The sequence below is a fragment of the Aotus nancymaae genome, unplaced genomic scaffold, assembly GCF_030222135.1.
Source record: "Aotus nancymaae isolate 86718 unplaced genomic scaffold, 86718_ANA_hifiasm-v0.15.2.pri h1tg000002l, whole genome shotgun sequence".
Taxonomy (NCBI): domain Eukaryota; kingdom Metazoa; phylum Chordata; class Mammalia; order Primates; family Aotidae; genus Aotus; species Aotus nancymaae.
In genome coordinates, this window is record NW_026988413.1 from 54892301 (window position 1) to 54911019 (window position 18719).

Below are 18719 nucleotides of genomic sequence, written 5' to 3' on the forward strand. Positions count from 1 at the left end.
TCATTCTAACGCCTATATTACTGAAGAATTCTGTCTATAATTTATAGTGCTTTGCTTGACTTGTCTTTTGAATTTAATAACCATTTATTGTGTATTTAAGTATTTTACTAACAGACTTTGGAGACAGATAACATATGAACTCATATATCCCCAGGGACAGTTTTATGTTAGAGATATAGTCTTCTGCCAGCTCAGCTGGTTAAATAATGTGTGTTACATCTTTATCATTTACCAAGCTCTTTCATGTATTTTAAATATATGTGTATATATAGAGTTTGATTTTGTAGACATAAAATATGTGAGATTATTAGCCCTGTTCCACAGATGAGGAAAATAGGACACTGAGAGCCTGGGAGAGTTTGGTGATTTGGCCAGGGTCCCTTAGCTCAGCAGCCCCAGCCTTCAGCAGAATGTATGCACTGCAGACTCTTATTACACTGGGATTCCAATGAATCGAAAGTGGAGGGGTGTGGATGAGCAAGCGTTGGTCAGCAACACACTCATAGATTGCACCCCTGTCTCTAGGTAACAAGTTGTGAATGGTCAGTGCTGTTGGCTATGGAAGCACAGGTCTGGCCTATAGATGGATCAGCATAATTCAAAATCTTGATTGAAAAACATCTCAGTTTGAGTCTGCTACCTAGAGCAATCGTTTTTCTCCTTGTAGGTGTAGACTCTTGTGTTAATCTAATTTGGGTACCTTCCCAGATTAAGGGACAGTAATATATTGATTGAACAATGAATGCCTGTAGACTTCTGTGTGCTTTTGTAATCTCTCTCAGTTGCAAGAATGAATAAAGAAACACCAAGCTTTCACATTTTTTTTTTTTTTTTTGAGACGGAGTTGCGCTCTGTCACCCAAGCTGGAGTGCAACGGGGCAATCTCAGCTCACTGTAACCTCTTCCTCCTGTGTTCAGGTGATTCTTGTGCCTCAGCCTCCTGAGTAGTTGGGATTACAGGCTTGCCACCATGCCCGGCTAACACTGGTTACATCTTTTTTTTTTTTTTTTTTTTTAAATAAAGACGGGGTTTCACCATGTTGGTCAGGCTGGTCTTGAACTCCCGACCTCAGGTGATCTACCCACCTTGGCCTCCAAAGTGCTTGGATTACAAGCGTGAGCCACCACGCCCGGCCAAAACTGGTCACATCTTAATAGGGCAGCTGGATGACAGCAGTCTTTGTTTTGAAAGTAGTTATTTTCTGTATTTTGAAGGTCTTTCAATTACAAAGATGTTTCCTGTTCAAGTTACTGTGTGTGTTCCTTTAGTTTGTTTAGAGAACTCATGAAAAGCTCTGTAAACTAACCTGTTTATATAGTGTGAACATATTTGGGTGTGTGTGTGTGTGTATGTGTGTGTTTTCCAGAATGTTGTGGTATTTTATGGTTAAAGTAACCAATGAAAGCTTAAAGAGTTCCTGAACTCAAGTTCTTTTTTTTTTTTAACTTGAACCCAAACTAAGTAAAATACCCCACATAAAGTAAAATGTGTCATTTATCTCCTGTGCTGATTGTATGCTCTTTTGGTTCCAAGTGTTTCTAAGCATAATTAAGGCGACAGCATGGCTGATAGATAGTCCAGGCGCCATCATCAGCCAGAGCTAGATCCTTGGAATGTCATGTAACTCTCTGGCCTGACTTGCTTTACCTATTAGGTAAAAGGATCACACAAGTGATGACTTCTGTCATGGAATATTCAAGTTGGAAGGGACATTAGAGGGAATGTACCTGGTCCAATCTCTTTAACGTGAAGATTTTTCATTTCTGTCTTCACAGGAGTTTAGCCTGTCATGATTACCTTAAAACTGAAACATCAAAATTAGGCTTTTCACCATTTCACAGATATGAATTACTTTACAATTCTTGGCTGACAGTTGATTCCTTTCTCAATCTTTCCTCATATAGTGTCTCACTTTTGTATGTAGACTAAATATCCATTGTATATAAATGTGCATGTGCTGTTTGAAGCCTGTTTTTTTGCTGGGTGAATGCTAATACTGGTGCACATATTGAATATCATCAGAATGAAGAATTTGATCTAATAAACTTTTTTGGTATTCTTAGCAACATTGTCTTAGTTAAGCCTGATTATGTAGAACATTATATATATATATTTTGCTTAGCCACCTGGATACCTCCACATCTTATTTTATAATCTTCATCTTCAATTTAGTTTAAACTGCCCATCCATTTATAAATTTTGTTGAAGATATGACTATGCATTTATATGATAACCTGAGGCATAGAATGATCCACCCTCCAGGTTTTCCCAGAACCAAGGGAGTTCCCAAGATGCAGGAATTTTTTTTTTTTTAAAGACAGAATCTTGCTTTGTCACCCAGGCTGGAGTGCAGTGACAGGTTCTCAGCCCATCGCAACTTCCACCTCCTGGGTTCAACCAATTCTTGTGCTAAGCCTCCTGAGTAGCTGGGACTACAGGCATGCACTACCATGCCTGGCTAATTTTTGTATTTTTAGTAGAGACAGGGATTCACCATGTTGGCGAAGCTGGTCTCAAACTCATGGCCTCAAATGATCTGCCCGCTTCAGCCTCCCAAAGTGCTGGGATTACAGACGTGAGCCACCACACGTGGCTTAGATGCAGGACTTTAAATGTTAACACTGGGAAATCCTCAGGCAAACCAGGTATGTTGGTCCTCCCACCTGACAGTGTCTCTTTATGGGACTTGATTAGCCATTCTCCCCAGCTTGAAAGATAACATGCTAGGTGGTTTTATGCTGTATAAACTCACCTTTTGAAAGCAAAGGAAATGTCTTCAAGGTACCATGTATGTTTTCTGTTTATGTGACTAAAATATAGAACCAATTATTTCTTGATGTTTCTTATCAATGTAACTGTAAATTAGAAAAATTGAGGAATAAGGGCAGGCACAGTGGCTCATGCCTGTAATCCCAGCACTTTGGGAGGCTGAGGCAGGCGAATTGCCTGAGGTTGAGAGTTTGAGACCAGCCTTGCCAGCATGGTGAAACCATGTCTCTACCAAAAATGTAAAAATTAGCTGGGTGCGGTGGCAGGTGCCTGTAATCCCAGCTACTAGGGAAGCTGAGGCAGGAGAATCTCTTGAACCCGGGAGGTGGAGGTTACAGTGAGCAGAGATCGCACAATTGCGCTCCAGCCTGGGCAATAGAGTGAGACTCTGTCTCAAAAAAAAAAAAAAAAAAAAAAGGAGAAGAAGAAAAATTGAGCAATAAAAGTTAAAGCATTTGAAACCTTCTTCATGTCAAATTAAAGGGGCAATTATAGTTATAAGAAAACTAGTATTTATTGAGCATCTTCTAAGTACCTTTTACTTTGAAAAAGGAAAGAAAACTTTGTTGAAAGCCAAAAAAAAAAAAAAAAAAATCAGAAAAACGCAAGCCTTGTCAGTGAGACCGTAACTGTTTGCTAAATGCTACTAACTTTAGAACCTAGGTGTTTACTCAAGGTAAATTTATTGAATTTTCCTTGTGGATTCAACGTGATTAGTGGAAAGAGCATGAGCCTTAGCATCTGGTCAACTTGGGTTTGATCTCTAGAGCTAACTGTTACCAACTTTATTACTTTATGCAAGCTATTAGACTCCGTGAGCCTCTTTTACATCATCTATAGCCTGAGGATAATAATTATCTAAAGTGCTTGGTACATAGTAAGTGCTTAAAAAATGATAAATGGGCCAGGTGCAGTGGCTCATGTCTGTAATCCCAGTACTTTAGGACACCAAGGCGGGAGGATTGCTTGAGGCCAGGAGTTCAAGGCTGCAGTGTGTTGATCAAGGCATCCACATATGGATTAGGAAAGCTGCATTTTGGCCATTTGTTACCTTTAGTGTTTTTATAGCTCCCCTGAACCTAAACCTCCCAGTTACAGTAATTGTGTCAGGATTTCTTTGCTGTGGTTTGAAAGATTGCTCAAATATGTTTTTCCCATACATGAAAGAAGTCCAAAGTTGGACAGTTCAGGCTTCATATGATGGGCCCTGGCTGTCCTCAATGCCATTCCTAGGATGTGGCCTGCACCCTCCTGGCTCAAGATGGCTCCAGGTAGCCAGATGCAGGACAAATCGAGAAGAATTTAAGGAGACTCCTGGAAGCACCATAAAAGTCTTGTATCACATTGGTTAAAGGGCCACCAACATGACTATCCCTAGCTAGAAGGCTGGGAATTGCTGTCATTTAGCTGGTTCATAGTTACCCTAAGTAAAACGGGTTCTGTTACTGAGAAGAAAAGGAAGAGAAGATTTTTTTTGTTTTTCTTTTTTTTTTTAATTGCATTTTAGGTTTTGGGGTACATGTGAAGAACACACAAGATTGTTGCATAGGTGCATACGTGGCAGTGTGATTTGCTGCCTTCCTCCCCTTCACCTATATCTGGCATTTCTCCCCATGCTGTCTCTCCCCAACTCCCCATCCCCCGCTGTCCCTCCCCTATTTCCCCCCAACAGACCCCAGTGTGTAGTGCTCCCCTCCCTGTGTCCATGTGTTCTCATTGTTCAACACCTGCCTATGAGTGAGAACATGTGGTGTTTGATTTTGTGTTCTTGTGTCAGTTTGCTGAGAATGATGGTTTCCAGGTTCATCCACGTCCCTACAAAGGACGGGAACTCATCATTTTTGATGGCTGCATAGTATTCCATGGTGTATATGTGCCACATATTCCCTGTCCAGTCTATCATCGATGGGCATTTGGGTTGGTTCCAGGTCTTTGCTATTGTAAACTGTGCTGCAATGAACATTCGTGTGCATGTGTCCTTATAGTAGAATGATTTATAATCCTTTGGATATATACCCAGTAATGGGATTGCTGGGTCAAATGGAATTTCTATGTCTAGGTCCTTGAGGAATCGCCACACTGTCTTCCACAATGGTTGAACTAATTTACACTCCCACCAACAGTGTAAAAGTGTTCCTATTTCTCCACATCCTCTCCAGCATCTGTTTTTTTGTTTTTCTAATCACATGACAGATGAAAGAAGGCTAGATTTTATGGTAGGCATTTTTTCATCTTTACCACTGTGCTACCACTTTACCACTATAGAATTTAGCTACTCAATTATTCCCCAATACTTTTCCATTTTTATTTATTTATTTTATGTCTGTTTATTATTTATTTTTAGACAAGCTCTTGCTCTGTCACCTAGGCTGGAGTGCAGTGGCACTATCAGGGCTCACTACAGCCTTGACCTCTTAGGCTCAAGCAATCCTGTTGGGTGTGTGTGTGTGTATATGTGTGTGTATGTGTGTTTGTGTGTTTGTAGAGATAGAGTGGTCTTGAACTCTTGGGCTCAAGTGATTGGCCTGCCTTGGCCTCCCAACGTGTTGGGATTACAGATATGAGCCCCTGTACCTGGGCGGTTTTAATTTTTGTTAGCAGAGTGGTGGAGATCCCTGCTGTTAACTTTTGTCTCTCTATCTTCTGGTCACTTTTGCTTCATTATTTGACTCCTAGCAGGAGATCTTTTAAAAATAACTATATCCCAATGAAGAGTGATTAGGAATGTAAGCTCTGTGTTTTTCATTTATTCATTCCACAAATATTGTGCACTCATTGTGTACAGGGTGCTTTTTGTTATTATAGACAATGTGAATCATTACTGATTATATTTCCTTTGTGTTGACTTGGCTTCCTGGGGGCACAGAGTCAAATTTGTGACTCAGTTGGATTGAGTACAAACCTTGCCCTATCAAACTTTCTCTTTCTCTGTTGCCCAAGCTGCAGTGCAGTGGCACAATCTTGGCTCACTGCAACCTTCACTTCCCTGGTTCAGTTGATTCTCCTGCCTCAACCTCCTGAGTTGCTGGGATTACAGACATGCCCTACCACGCCCAGCTAATTTTTGTATTTGTAGTAGAGACGGGGTTTCACCATGTTGGCCAGGCTGGTTTCATACTCCTGACCCTAGATGATCCACCCGCCTTGGCCTCCCAAAGTGCTGGAATTATAGGTGTGAGCCACCATAACTGGCCAAACCTTTTTTTCTGAGAAAGAATCTAGCTCTGTTGCCCATGATGGAGTGCAATGGCATGATCTTGAGTCACTGCAACCTCCACCTCCAGGGTTTAAGCGATTCTTCCACTTCAGCCTCCTGAGTAGCTGGGATTACAGGTGCCTGCCAGCATGCCTGGCTAATTTTTGTATTTTTAGTAAAGATGGGTTTCCGCCATGTTGGCCAGGCTGGTCTTGAACTCCTGACCTCAAATGATCCACCTGCTTCAGCCTCCCGAAGTGCTGGGAGTACAGGCGTAAGCCATCATGCCTATCAGCCCCTATTAAACTTTCTACCTAGCAAAATAGTTATTCCTTTCATCCCTAGTACTGTATAGCAGTTTCAGGATGATGCTGCCTCTCTAACTTGGAGTGCTACACAGGAAGTAAGAGTGGGCTTCATGGTAGGCAGCTGCCAGGCTAGCATAAATTCTGGCATACCAGAAAATCCCTTTGATCCTTCCTAAATGCTTGTTTTACTTTGTGCCAAATGACTAATGATTTAAAGCAGTGGTTCTGAACCCTGCCTTTATATCAGAATCACCCACAAGACTTTTAAAAATTACCTAGAAACTTCCCTACCTGACTTTTTGATTCAGTAGCCTCAGGTATAGTTTAAAAAGCTCCACAGGTAATTCTGATGTACATTTGAGGTTTAAGGCCTTGTGCCCCTGTGAAGTGGAAATGATCTAGGGAGGATTTGCACTTTGTTCCTCATCAGTGACATACTGGAGATCAGATCCTTTCTTGAAGACCTGTTTTGGCCATGGAAAAAGCAGATGGGAGGAACGCTAAGAGTAAGAGAAGCAAGAATACTGAAATGCTTTAGGGGAAACTTGGTTGCCTGTTTTGCCAGCTCCCATTGTGGGAAATTTTTCCTTTGAGCAAAAGAATCTGTTTAACTGGGGCTGCAAGCCCTGGGAAAAGTGCTGAGTCTGGATGTGGCCACCATTAGTATCATGAGTTTGCAGCTTCTGTTCCTGGGGCCAGTGAAGGGAGACAAAGGGAGGCTGGTAGATTATTGTTTTCAGAACCAGGATTCTATCAGTGAGTCTTCTGAGCTGATGAGAACCTTCTGATGATTCCAGGAGGATTGGTGAGTTCACAAGGAACTATGAGGTCAGGTAGAAATCCTGTTTTGTATTAGGAGTTCTGTGAATTCCAAGACCAGGCCTTCTCTTACTCAAATATAAGAACAAAAACACATTCCAGAGTTTATTCTGTTTCAGTTTATTCATGCCATTTCCCTCAGCTCCTCTATCTCATTAGTGTAGAAATGCAAAAATGGTATGCATGTATATCCTACTCTTATTAAAACAGTGTTCATAGCATAATAAAACAGTGGCTTTCAGTTATTGAGGGCTTACTATGTACTGTGTGCCAGAGACTGGGTTAAGAATTATGAAACTGAAGCTTAGGATGATAAGGGGCAAAGTTGGGAAGCATGTATTTTAAGATGTTTTTAATTTCTTTTGCCCCATTTTCTGGTAATGTGGTTTTTCCTGATAACCCATTCAGGTATATTTTAATTACATTCATTTTTAATATGCTTTTATAATTTGCTCCACAATTCCTGCTATTCTTAAACACAGGCTACTGAATTGAACTCTTTTTGAACCTCAAGATTGTATTAGTTAACCTTTTGGGATGTCTCCAGCCTCACTCTGACCCTGTTATTTATAGTGTACTGAAGACTGAGGAGATGGCTGGACAGGGTCTGATATACTTGTGTCCTGGGCCTTGTTACTTTGTAAAAGTCTGACTGGTTTATTTTTTGTCATTTACATTTTTCTCAAAGAGGATGGACCACACATAACATTGCAGGCAGAATAACATATCTGCCCCTTTGCAAAATTCATCTGTAAGTGAATCACAGGTTCAAGTGACCTCTCTAGTGACTTTGTTTCTTTACATCACCCTCTCTGTTGACATCAGGGCCTTTTAACTTGTTGGCTGAATTCAGCAAGTTATGAGCCTTTTCAACTTCTCTGACCTGTTGGATCACAGGACTGTTGCTATCAGTGTGAACCGCTCAGAACCTAAGGAAAAGTATTCCTCACCATCTTGAGAATTTGGCCAGTGTGTTTTGGAAATGCCTTATTCTAAAGCCTATACCATTTTCATTAATCAGAGCTGACACTTCTGTAAACGTGATATGAAGCCCAAATCTATTATGGTTTCTTATGATTTTTTTCCCCTAATGGATTTGGAATCCCTGGAGGTCAGGGATTCATATTTTTCACAGCAAACTGGAGAGCTAGGACGTAGATAAAGTAGACATTCAAACAATGTTTGTTAAATACTACTTTTAAAATGCTTTAAGTAGAAGGCCTTAAAATAATATCTGGAATCTTTTTAAGTTTGAAAATTTAATGGCTTTTTGTATCAGATTTATATGTCCGTGCTCTGAATAGCCTCCTAGTCTACCTGATAAATCTGTGAAATTGCACTTTCTTCTAGTAGATAACTTTGCTGTTCTCAGGTGAAATACTTTGCTTATCCCTTGCCAGTCCAGCCTGGGGAAGTTGGCCAGACCTGAGCTGGGAATTTTATTTGAGAGAGTAGAAATAGGAGGGGTTGGCCAAGGCTCAGTTAGAGAGGACAGCTCTTCAGTGGCCTGAGCTGGCTCTTTTGTACAACTGGAGATTGTTAGAATTTTAGAGGTGGAAAGACTTTAGAGGTACAACCCAGTCCTCTTATTTACAGATGAATGAAAGCAAGTCTCAGTGATGTTAAGTGACTTTTTAAAGGTTACATAATTCACTAGGGTCAAAGTTGGAACCAGACTGAAGTCAGAAAGAAGTGAACATTGTGCTTTTCCCCCTCTTTCTCTGTCCTATCAGGGAGCTACAAAGACACGTTTCTCCATTGCTTTCTTTTACAGGTTATGCCTTACATTGGAAGTTTTTCTTTTCATATACTTAATTATGAGATGGAGACAGTCAATAGAAAATAGTCCCATTTTGGAAGCATTTTTTTGTTCAAATCTTGGGTCAGGGTTAGTAAATGAACATTTAAGATTATCTATCAGCCTGGCCAACATGGTAAAACCCCATCTCTACTAAAAATACAAAAATTAACCAAGTGTGGTGGCACATGCCTGTAATCCCAGCTACTACTCAGGAGACTGAGGCATGAGAATTGGTTGAACTGGGAGATGGGGGTTGCAGTGGGCCAAGATCACGCCACGGCACTCCAGCCTTGGTGATAGAACGAGACTGTCTCAAAAAACAAAAAAGATCATCTGACATATTTAGGATGCATTTTCAAGTTCCACAGGCATCAACTTACTGTTCCTCCTATGTCGTCTTCCCCCAGCCTTTTCTTTTCTTTTTTTCTTTTTTTGACACAGGTCTTGCTCTGTCACCCAGGCCAGAGTGCAGCAGCTCAATTACAATTCACTGCAGCCTCAACCTCTTGGGCTCAAGTAGTCCTCCCACCTCAGCCTCCTGAGTAGCTGGGACTATAGGTGTATGCCACCACACCTGGCCTGGCCTTTTCAGTTAAATCCTTCTGCATATCATTTAGGTATAATCGATTATACCGGAGGTGAATCTGCACTTTGTGCTTGGTATTATTTTTTAAGGTATTAAAGAGGTGATAACTATGTTTTTTCAATAAATATTTTATGCATGTTTTCCAAATTTGCCATAACATGACATTTTAATTTGATCACTCTAAGGATTCCAGTCATACATAAAAGGTATTTATAAATGGACTTTGTTCTTAAGTCAGCTGTTTCTCTTGTTTTATTGTTTTTTATTCTAATGAAAGCTTTGCTTTCTTACTTACATATGGGGAAAACCTCTTATTATAGAGAAAGCTTCTAGAGTGTTTATTTTGGTGACTTAAAGTCTGTTAATAGAGTGTATCCCAAAGGTTCAAATTATGTTTTGCATTCTTTCCTCTCAAAAGTATTTATTTGGGGCTGGGCGTGGTGGCTCATGCCTGTAATCCCAGCACTTTGGGAGGCCGAGGTGGGCGGATCACAAAGTCAGGAGTTTGAGACCAGCCTGACTAACATGGTGAAACCCCATCTCTGCTAAAAATACAAAAATTACCCAGGCATAATGGCGGGCACCTGTAATCCCAGCTACTCGGGAGACTGAGGCAGGAGAATTTCGTGAACCTGGGAGGCAGAGGTTGCAGTGAGCCGAGATTGTGCCATTGCACTCCAGCCTGGGCAATAAGAACAAAACTCTGTCTCAAAAGAAACCCCAAAAAACAAAAACCTATTTATTTGGACTCTTAAATGCTTTTGGTTGGTTGGCATTTCTTTGTGAATTATTTAGCAAAATAATTTTTTGTCTATAATCAGATGAATGCTTTGCGACAAATTTGAAAGTTTTGTTAAATAAAAGAAAATAAATGGTTTGTTTTTAAAGGATAACAAAATTTATGTACTTTTATAGTCTTGTTATGTAAAATTAAGGAAAGAAAAATGAAAAAATTTCAGCAACCTAGGTTTTTAAAGCTATATGAAATTCTAGAATGTTATCTTTCACCTGAAAAACAACTTAATTGGCTCAAAAGGTCCTATTTATCATATATTTACTCTTCAATTTGCATTTTTTTTTTTTTGTGAGACAGAGTTTTGCTTTGTTGCCCAGGCTGGAGTGCAGTGCTGCAATCTTGGCTCACCATAACCTCTGCCTCCTGGGTTCAAGTGATTCTCCTGTCTTAGCCTCCCGAGTAGCTGGGACTACAGGTTCAGGCTGTCATGCCCAGATAATTTCTTTTTGTATTTTTTTTTTTTTAAGAGATGGAATTTCGCCATGTTAGCCAGGCTGGTCTTGAACTCCTGAGCTCAGGCAGTCTGCCTGCCTTGGCCCCCCAAAGTGCTAGGATTACAGGTGTGAGCCACCACTCACCACCACTCCCAGCCTCAACAATTTGCTTTTTGCTTTTTTTGAAGTGGGATCTTGCTCTGTCACCCAGGCTGGAGTGCAGTGGTGTGATCTTGGCCCACTGCAACCGCCAGCTCCTGGTTTCAAGAGATTCTCCTGTCTCAGTTTGCTGAGTAGCTGGGGTTACAGGTACATGCCTCCACACACGGCTAATTTTTTTTGTGTGTGTGTATTTTTAGTAGAGACGGGGTTTCGCCATGTTGGCCAGGCTGGTCTCGAATTCCCGACCTCAAGTGATCTGCCCACCTCAAGTGATCTGCCCACCTCAACCTCCCAAAGTGTTGGGATAACAGGCGTGAGCCACCACAACTGGCCAACAATTTCCATATGTATAGCACTTTGAAGTACTAACCCATGGTCTCCTTGAATGACTAACAATCATTCAAGGAGATGTTTAGGAGTTACCGTCTATTGAACAGATGAGTAAACCCAAGTTTGGAGAGGCTGAGTTACTCCCCGCAGTCTGACATCTCTAGTTAATAGTAGAACTGGAATTCAGTTTTTCTGACTCCTAACTAGTGTTCTTTCCCCTCTTGTGAAGATAAATTGTTTGGTGAGATATATAGATTTATATGTACATATAACTAAATTTATGTTATGCATGTACATTAATTCCATTTTTGATGCAATAATTGTTATTAAATGTCATAACTTATTTAGTATACTCTCAGGTACTGTATTTTAAGCTTCTGTTTGCTTTGTTTTCCTTCAGCTTCTTAGCAAAACTGGTTGTTAAGTCAATAAAGTGTGGTAAGAATGAAGTTGAGTGGTAACAGTGCAGTACTTTTTTGGTTGATGGATGTTGTGTACATACCTCCCACAGAACATTCTCCTTCTTATTATCCAGTATACTTCCTGTGCTTGGATGTATCTGGCCTCCCACTGGTCTCCTAAATGCCTCTGGGAGTAAAACCAGTCTTGTCTGGAATCTTATTGAATGTGAAGGATGGCAACAGTTTAATTGTACCCCACTGAAGCCCTTTGCAGACATTTCAGTGAATTGACATAGTTTCATTAGCTGTGTTATCTAGCATTGTATCAAAAAGGCCCTTTCTCTTCAATAAGGATAAGGAGAGCAAATACAGAATTGTAAGTTTAAGTTTATTTAGTCAGAGATATCTGAAAATACAGTTCTGAATACTTTCCAGATTTGACGTCTTTGTTGTTATGTAATGGACAGGAACTCAGTTAGTGTTTATTAAATGTCTACTCTGGGAATGATGGTTTGCTACTTCATAATTTATGAGTATGTTGAAATCCTAAACATATGTTGTACTACTGTGATTTTTTTTCTTTAATTTTTTACATGATAAAACAGTGCATTCAATTCTAGGCAGTTGGCAAATCTTAAATGTCAAAAAGAGAAAACATCAAACATTTGCTTTTGAAATAGATAATTCTTATTTTTTGAAAGGATTTTACCCATGTGTGCAGTTATTGAGAGAAAATATTTGTACTTAGCTGACTTGTCTTCACCAAATGTCATAGCTCAGACATCCCTTTGGTTGGAGACATAGGGGTAAGTCCTGCTATTAAATAGGCAGTTAATCTTAAAAAATGTAGAGAATGTCCTTCGTAATTACTAGATGGAATTTACGTTGTCCTTTTTGTAATGAATTGTTCTTTAAAAAAGAACATTTGTTTTATTTTGTATTTTAATTAATTTATTTATTTTTGAGACAGAGTCTTACTCTTGCTTAGGCTAGAATCTCAGCTCACTGCAACCTCCACCTCTTGGGTTCAAGCAATTCTCCTGCCTCAGCCTCCCAAGTAGCTGGGACTACAGGCACACACCACTACTCCCGGCAAATTTTTGTATTTTTAGTAGAGATGGGGCTTTACCGTGTTGGTCAGGCTGGTCTCGAACTCCTGACCTCAGGTGATTTGCCCGCCTTGGCCTCCCAAAGTGCTGGGATTACAGGTGTGAGCCACCGTGCCCGGCTAGAGCATTTGCATTTTATATTTATCATTTGTCACAGGGCTTTGTTACATTTAAATTTGCTTCTGGATTCTAGTTTTCTAGAACAAATTTAGCTATTTGGTGTGCTTATAACTAGCTGCTGTTCACAGGGAAAGAGGATGAGCAAATTAATTATGCTTCTGATTATATTTAATTACCAAGAGCAATGTTTTTACTCTTTTCTCAACATATTTATTTTCAAACATAAAATGCTATATTTCATCCGTTTTGAGACAGACATTTTATTCACATTTTAACACAACTGATATCAAGATATGTCATGTATAATGTGTGACCTAATTGATGATATTTTTACTTTCTTAGTGGCACATGAAACAACAGGATGCCTTACAGTTCCTGGTATTTTTATTTATTACTTATTTGTTTAGATTGCTCTTTCAGAATTCATAGTATCTTTAGTTGACGCAAAATCAGTATTTGGAAAGATCTTTACCAAGTCGTAAAGCACTTTTTGAGACATGGTCGTTTACAATTTATGTGTACTCATGTACACATCTACTTTCAGTTGGTGTTGGCCTGAAATCAAGGGTGGATTCTTTTCTTTTTTTTTTTGAGACAGAGTCTCGTTCTGTCGCCAGGCTGGAGTGCAGTGGCGTGATCTCAGCTTGCTGGAACCTCTGACTCCCTGCTTCAAGCGATTCTCCTGCGTCAGCCTCTTGAGTAGCTGGGACTATAGGCCCAGCTAATTTTTATATTTTTAGTAGAGACGGGGTTTCACCTTGTTGGCCAGGATGGTCTCGATCTCTTGACCTTGTCCGCCTCGGCCTCCCAAAGGGATTTTCATTTACATTTTTAACTTTGGAAACAGGTACATAACAAGAAATAGTTGGAAATTTGCCACATTTAATTACAGAAACTCCAGCTAGATTTGTTAAGGGTTTTGTCAAGCTTGAAGAGCTCAAAGCTAGTTAATACAGAAGCATACAGACAACCCACTCTTCCTCATTCCTAGTTTTTCCGTCGTTTCATCTGTGATGTTTAAGGATGACTGTTGTGGGATTGTTGCTGTGTCCTCTACTGAGTGCCCAGAGGACACTGGGATGAGGAGTGTTCTCGTGTGACTCGCTCTCAGGCTGAGGCTCCTTTGTCACTGGAGCACCTGTTGGCAGAGCTTGTCATTTTGCACATTAACCAAAATGGGCTTCCAGTATTTTTCCTCCAGAAAAACCAGTTCAGATTGTCAAGGCTCAGGTTTTATGTGTTTCTGCTCCTTCTTGCCCTTTCATTTACAGTACATTGTGTGAAATGGTGCTTCAAAGTTTCATTATTTTGTATTGGTTTAACATCCATCATGGATGACAATACATAATCCTGTGACTATCCATTTCCCTACACCCCAAGATATTAAAACATCACGGGCAAAGACCCTGTGGTGGCAGTTGGTGGCCCTGAAGTGGGTACATGATACATCTGAGGAAATAGTTTCAGGCCATGTTTTTTGAGCAGAGGAGAGTGTGGGTAGGGTTAGACACACAGACCCTGTGAACCATCCTGGTGACCTTTGACCTCAAAAAACTCTTTGGAGGTTTTTTTCATTTTGTTTTGTTTGTATCAGATTTATTTTATTTTATTAATTTATTAAAAAAATTTTTTTTTTGAGACAGAGTTTTGCTCTTATTGCCCAGGCTGGAGTGCAATGAGGTGATCTCGGCTCGCCTCCTGGGTTCAAGCGCTCCTGCCTCAGCCTCCCAAGTAGCTGGGATTACAGGCATGCGCCACCATGCCTGACTAATTTTTGTATTTTTAGTAGAGATGGGATTTCACTGTATTGGCCAGGCCGGTCTAGAACTCCTGACCTCAGGTGATTCACCTGCCTCGGCCTCCCAAAGTGCTGGGATTGCGGGCGTGAGCCACCAAGCCCAGCAGATTTTTTTTTTTTAAACAGCATTCCTGAAAACTGGACTTTGTGTGTGTTAGGGGGTTTGTTAGGAGAGGATGGCTATTTGGTAATGAGACCTGTTTCTATGGATTGACTGGGGTGAAAGACTGAGTGGTTGGGAGGTGAGAAAATGGAGGTTGTATGAATAGACAACTTTGAAAAAGCTATTGTCTGGAGAGAAAAAGATCACTGAACCAATTTTCCTTTTCTCTTCTTTTCCCTTTTTCTTTTAAGAGTCTTGTTCTGTTGCCCAGGCTGGAGTGCAGTGGCATGATCATGGCTCACTGCAGCCTTAACTTCCTGGGCTCAAGTGATCCTCCCTGTCAGCCTCCTGAGTAGCTGGGACTACAGGCGTGCACTACCACAGCCGGCTAATTTTTAAAAAAATATTTTTGTAGAGACCGGATCTCACTATATTGCTCAGGCTGGTCTGGAACTCTTGCCTTGGCCTCAGCATCCCAAAGTGCTGGGATTATTGGCGTGAGCTACCATGCCCGGCCTGAACCATTTTTCACTTCTGTTTTACACTCAGGCCCCTGGAAACCTCTCTGTTCTCTCACTGTCACTTTTGTCACTCCCAAAGCAGCCTGGATCCCAGAGTCATCCATTTCCTTTGGGTGTCAATGTGGACTTTCTCTCGGGTTCTTGCTTTCCTATGACCTCAAACCCTTCTCAAACTCACTGGGTCAGAATCCATCTTGATTAGTGGTGCTGCCATTTCTGCCTCTTCCCACTTAATTGCCCGCCCTCCTCCTGACCAACCAGCCCTACAAATTCTAAAATTTGTGACTATCCAAATACCCTCTAGTCTTATTGATTCAGTTTCTTTATCATCTCTTGGATTTATTCTGCTTTCTCTCTTCTCATCGCACTTCCTCCTCATCTTTGGACTGGGCTATTAAAAAATGGAGATTATAATACCTACCTTGAGGATTTTCTAGGAATATGAATTTAAATGAAATATATGAAACGTATAGCGTGGTGGTTCAGTGTTACTGGGTGTTCTAGGCTTCTTCTGTTTTCTACTCAATCTATCTCTCAAGTTCCAGTTTTTAGCCACTTCCTTCCTTTTTTATCCTGCTACCAGAGTTGTCTTCCCTAAGTACACTGCTTTTTTTTTTTTTTTTTTTTTTTAAGATGGAGTCTTGCTCTATTGCCAGGCTGGAGTGCAGTGGCATGATCTTGGCTCACCGCAACCTCCACCTCCCAGGTTCAAGTGATTCTCCTGCCTTAGCCTCCTGAGTAGCTGGTACTACAGGTACCTGCCACCACACCCAGCTAATTTTTGTATTTTCAGTAGAGATGGGGTTTCACCATGTTGGCCAGGATGGTCTCGATTTCTTGACCTCGTGATCCGCCCATCTCGGCCTCCCCAAACTTCTGGGATTACAGGCATGAGCCACTGCACCCGGCACCTAAGCGCACTGATTTTTAAGCATATTCAGTGTTTCCCCATTGCCTGCAGTGTAGCCCAACCTCCTTACAGGGAGTCCAGGCTCACAATCTAGTCCCATGTTTGCCATCCAGTCTTTTAACCCTTTACAGTCTCGACTCTCACAAACCTCCCTTGGTTTTTTCTTTTTTCCCCCTTTTAGGCAGAGTTTCATTCTGTCACCCAGGCGGGAGTGCAGTGGTATGATCTTGGCTCACTGCAACTTCTGCCTCTACTGTTCAAGTGATTCTCCTGCCTCAGCCTCCCAAATAGCTGGGATTACAGGCACGTGGCACCATGCCTGGCTAATTTTTGTATTTTTAATAGAGACGGGGTTTCACCATCTTGGCCAGGCTGGTCTCAAACTCCTGACCTCAGGTGAGCCACCTGCCTTAGCCTCCCAAAGTACTGGGATTACAGGGGTGAGCCACTGCGTCTGGCCCTTTCTTGTTTTTTTGTGTCCTAGCTACATTAGACCACTAGATGTTGTTCACAACCCTATTTTGACGTTGTTTTTGTAGTCTTTGAATCAAAGTGCCCTTTTTTCCTTTCTCCTTTATCCCTTGATTGTTTAAAACTATGAGTCAAAAATTTATTAATGTTATTTGGTAGAATTATGATATGTGTGTATGTATGTATACATATATGTATATGACAAATACAAGTATCTCATAAGCTGTTTTATCATGACAAGGGGTAGCATGAGGTCAGCTCTGCCATCTGTTGGACATATTATCTTGTTAAGAAGTAACTTAAGCTCTCTAAAATTTTTTTTTTTTGAGACGGGGTCTTGCTCTGTTGCCTAGGCTGGAGTGGCGTGATATCGGCTCACTGCAGCCTCCGTCTCCCAGATTCAAGCAGTTCTCCCACCTCAGCCTCCCAAGTAGCTGGGATTACAGGCGTACCACCACACCTGGCTAATTTTTGTATTTTTAGTGGAGACAGGATTTCACCATGTTGGCCAGGCTGGTCCCGAACTCCTGACCTCAGGTGATCCACCCTTCTCAGCCTCCCAAAGTGCTGGGATTACAGGCATGAGCCACCGTGCCTGGCCTAAACTCTCTAAACTTGTATATTTTCATCTGTTAAATGAAGTGGGGTTTAGATGGATGGTCATTGTTTCTGTTCTTTTTAAAGGTCTTGACCTGAACTTAATTATAACCCAGAAAAAGTGATTCTATGAGAGCTTACTCACTGAGACCACATTAAATTCTAGAAGAACTTAAAGAATTCAGATGTGGCACGGCATGATGGCCTGTGCCTGTAATCCTAGCACTTTGTAAGGCCGAGGAGGCAGGCAGATTGCTTGAGCCCAGGAGTTCAAGGTCAGCCTGGGCAACACGGTGAAACCCCATCTTTACTAAAAATACAAAAGTTAGCCAGGCATGGTGGCACACACCTGTAGTCCCAGCTACTTGGGAGGCTAAGGTGGGAGGATGGCCTGAGCCTGGGGAGGTTAAGGCTGCAATGAGTCATGATTGAGTCACTGTATTCCAGCCTGGGTGACAGAATGAGATCCTGTCTCAAAAATAAAGAACATAAGCAGAATTTAGATGTACTGCTAGTTAACAAGATTAGGGAAAAGAAGAGTGAACATTTGTGAGTGCCAGGTACTTTATGTACCTTGTGCCATTTGGTCCTTTGAAAGAAACCTCCACAGGTAGGTAGACAGTTTACAGGAAGAAAATGGACGATTAGAAAGGGTAAGTTATTTGCCCAAGGTATAAATCTCATTAGACTCTCTCTTAACTCTTGAAGTGGGGTTTAGATGGATGGTCATTGCCTCTTGGGCCCTCCCACACACAGTGGTGGCTGAGCAACCACGTGTGCTTTAGCTTTTGTCAGCTGGAGTTTCTTTTCTTCACAGTGTTTCTTTTCTAGATTAGACAGTTTGGAAAAAAAAGTTTGGTTCAGTGTACGTGTTCATCCTAGGGTTTGTGTTTTTTCCCTTTCTCTCTGGGGCAGTATTTCTATTTAAACACCATTGTAGCTATAAAACAAAGAATATTTGGCTTTCTGTTACTCCTTATTCCCACTTACAAAGTGTGCTATTTGTGTGTACAGTGTATTCAAACTAATGAAACGGAAAGCAAATGTTTGTTTAATGAAACAGAAAGCAAATGTTTGTTTAACAGAATAAGAAAGAAGTAAAATTTGTTGCAGATACGTTGTTTATCACTTTTGTGTATCTGGAGTCCTGTATAGTTCAAAATCAGGGATGTTATTGCCTTCAGTTAAGCAGTGGAAGTAGTAGCAATAGTGAAGTCAGCAGCAAGAGGTAACATTGATTGAGCTGTGATGAAACGTTTATTTGTGTGTTACTATGTTTCCAAGTGCTTTACTTGTATTACAGGTCTTCTCAATAACCCTAGGAGGCAAGTAACATTCTGTCCATCTTATAGATGAGGAAATCATGATAAACAGAGTGTGGGAAACTTGCTCAAGGCCATATAGCTAGGATACACACTCACTGACTTTGCAGTTCTGAATTAATTTGAATGTATTTTATTGATCAGTTCAATACATTATTGAAATGT

At 40.9% G+C, this 18719-nt stretch overlaps 1 protein-coding gene across 4 annotated transcripts in view; it reads left to right on the forward strand.

The window, feature by feature from the left end:
* Positions 1-18719, forward strand: part of NAPEPLD (N-acyl phosphatidylethanolamine phospholipase D) — a 47002-nt gene that overhangs the window by 2122 nt on the left and 26161 nt on the right. The gene's annotated exons all lie outside the window — the stretch shown is intronic.